We start from the raw sequence: 3,327 nt of genomic DNA on the forward strand, positions 1-3,327 counted from the left end.
AAAGTCCTGCTAATCTATAGTTCAAGTTCGATATGTGTATATATAATACGAATAACATATTACATTAATTGTTGCTAAAGGAAAACACCAAATAACCAAATGCTTTTCACTGTGCTGCTTAATTATACTAAAAAAAGCAACTTCAGTGCTTTATTTTGACCATGTGAGAAAGGGTGCAATGCCTCTGTCAGAGGACTGTTACTGTCTTTGTGAGGTTTACAGAGATCATAAAAAAGCTTAACAAATAGCTTCAAAACATATAAATATGTATTTCATGAATCTAGTACTACCTCAGAAGAAAATACAAGAAAAACAATAAGCAAATATTTCAAACCCAATAAAAAAAAAAATCAAGGAAACAATGTTGAAATTGACCTTTGGATAGTACTGTTTGTCATTTACACAAAGTACGTTATCATGATGAGAAGCAGAGAAGAACCCAGGTAAATCACTAAATTTTAACTAATATTAGGTGGTTTTCTATTACATTAGTTTGTATTTTAACTTTGCTTTCATCTTACTCTTATTCATCTTTCAATTAGAACTGCTTCCCTTTATACTGAAGAGATGAGCAGAAAATGGCACCCCAATACTTTGTATTAAGTAGGTATGTCCCAAGACATTCTATAACAGGGCAGACTCAGGCCACCAAAAATTGGTCCCGAGTACTGAATAGTATAACTGCTTTTCTGCTTTCCCAATTCTGAGTTAATCCCTGGAAGGAACTCTATATAGTTTGAGTAGAGAGTGTTTCTATGCTGAGAACTGCTTCCCTTTCTACTTTAACTGAAGGAAGCACTTACATGTCATGGCTGCTGAGATACTCTACAACAACTTGCCCAAATTCACGCTGATATTTTCTAAACGTTGCCCAAGTTAAGTCTTCATTTAAAAAAAAAAAAAAAAAAAAAAGTAACTTGGAATTTTATCAGAACTTCACAATTGGTACAGAGTTATACTGGTTTTCTGAAGAGTACATTTGAACCTAAAAAACCAAGATGAACCCACCTAAGTCTGAGTAGGTTTTCTAGGTTAAGTGTGGCTAAAGTTAGACTTTGTAAAGGCTGATACATTGCATTTACATCATAAGTTTATGGTTGGAAAGCTTTGTGCACTACACATTTCAGGCCATTCAGTAACATCATTTGTCTACTCAAAGAGATTGATCGTATTACAAAAGACGCTATAGTCATAAAGACAAAGCAGTAAATGTGGTTACAGGCCATCTTCTCTGAGGCATTTTGTGAAATCTTGTGGTCAAAAATAAAAGGTTAAATGGTTCTGTATTTTGAGATACAGCATGAATATTTAACAATGAAATAAAAGCCAATTCTGTTTAGAACTTTAAAGTTTAAACTATGCTACAAGCTGTTGATCTGCCAGTACAGCTATTAATTAGTGTAATTATGCAGCAAATGAAGTTGGGACTAGAAATGTCAGAATATTTTACTGGGCTACGCAAATACACAAAGAACATATTCAAGTGATTAGACCCTTCTGTTTCAGCTTTCCAAATTGTCCCATTTTACTCAGTACTGCTCACTTCATTACTTTATTTTTCATTTGGCTTTCGAATTTAAGTATAAGGGAAAAACAATTACACTAGGAAAAAAAAAGTTAATATTTTTGGGATGGGTTTTATTGGTTTTGAGCTTTTTTTAGTTGTTGGTGATATACTTGTAAACTGGTAGGCAAGTAGGCAGCTGGAAATAAAATTGGTTAGTGTATAAAGTACTCAAAAACCCCTCAAAACCAACCCACTTCGTGTGCTAATTCTCCATATAAGCAGGCAGATATCAAATACTTTTAAGCTGGTTGATTTCTAAAACATCAGTTTTTGTCTAATTCGTGTAGTCTCATGTCACACCTCTACAATCAGAGCAGGACCACTTAATCCCAAACAATATCATGTAAGTTTTCTCAGAAGTAAAAAAAGTACCTGTTACTTTTACCTGATAAGGTGTTTCAGTTCACTTGTTAAGGAGAATGGAAGGGAACATTAAAACCACAATTATTCATTGAAAAAAATTAGTGAAAAGCAATCTCAAGCACTGAAAATCTAGATCTAATACAAAACTAAACAGCTACAGCTCAATTAATGGTTCTTTCCTGTTACAATCTAGGATAAATACACTAAACTAAGCTTAAATAAAGTACAGTAATACTTCACAATCCCGATCCTAGCTGCATATTCCACAGTTTAAGTTAGTTGTAGAGTAATAAGCCACAGTCAAAGAAAATGTAAGTGATTGTATTGCATACATTCCCACGTAGGATTGCTACAAACTACTTATGTCTCACAGAGTTTATAACAACAGTTTTATACATAACATGGAATTATGTTTATAGCTTAATTTAGGCCCTTTAGAAACAAGATTAGCTTAAACATTTCATTATACTACACAATAACAGGCCTTCAAAGTAAAATATATTCCCTGAACCATCCAACATTTAAACATCGAAATACAGCTCCTGTAACTTACCATGCATTATTTTTCTTTTTGTTTCTATTCTTCTTAATTGTCATAAGCATAAGAACTATGCAATCCCTAATTGAAACTACTTGGTAGATAGCAAATTGATAAAATAGAGAGTAGCAAAAAGTCAACTATAACAACACCATCCAATACTTAGAAATACTGCATAAGAAAAGCTAAAATACAAAAAGGTCTACAGCTTAATATATTTCACAAGAATAAACACTACAGGTCATTACCAATAAAGACTAAAAAAAAACCAAAAAAAAAAAAAAAACCAAACCCAAAATAATTAGCCTAAGGTTTTCATATCCTTTTACACAAAACACCTAAACCGCCATAAACTTGGGAGAAAGTGAGGATGCTTTATAGCAGGCCTGAAGTGATGTCCAGGTGAAAGCTCAATTAGTTTTGATGTGAAAAAGCTAATGACCTCCAGCTTGCAAAGCTGATTAAACTTTTAACACCATTTGATTAGAAATGCACAGTGATAGTGCTAAAATTATTGTCCAAAATGTAGGATGATCTGTATAAAATTAAATTTGATTTAAAAGATAATTACCCTGTCCATCTGTTTATTGAAAAAAAATGCAGTCATGTAAATTAATCTGAAACACACCTTTTATCAAGAAGAATCTACATTACGTCATTAAATAACGTTTTCTCATTATTATTTACTAGCTGTTACCTGCTTCTCGTAACACTTGTCTCTGAGCACCACCGGAACGGCGGGGAAGGAGCGCTGTCCCGCGGAAGCGGTAGTGGGGCGAGCGTCCCACAGCGTGGCGCTGGTGAGCGGCGGCGGCGGGGCACGCCTCTCCCGCACCGGCTCCCCTGAATGCTGGCAGAA

The sequence above is a fragment of the Chlamydotis macqueenii genome, chromosome 14 (genome assembly GCF_036417535.1).
Source record: "Chlamydotis macqueenii isolate bChlMac1 chromosome 14, bChlMac1.mat, whole genome shotgun sequence".
In the NCBI taxonomy this organism is placed as follows: domain Eukaryota; kingdom Metazoa; phylum Chordata; class Aves; order Otidiformes; family Otididae; genus Chlamydotis; species Chlamydotis macqueenii.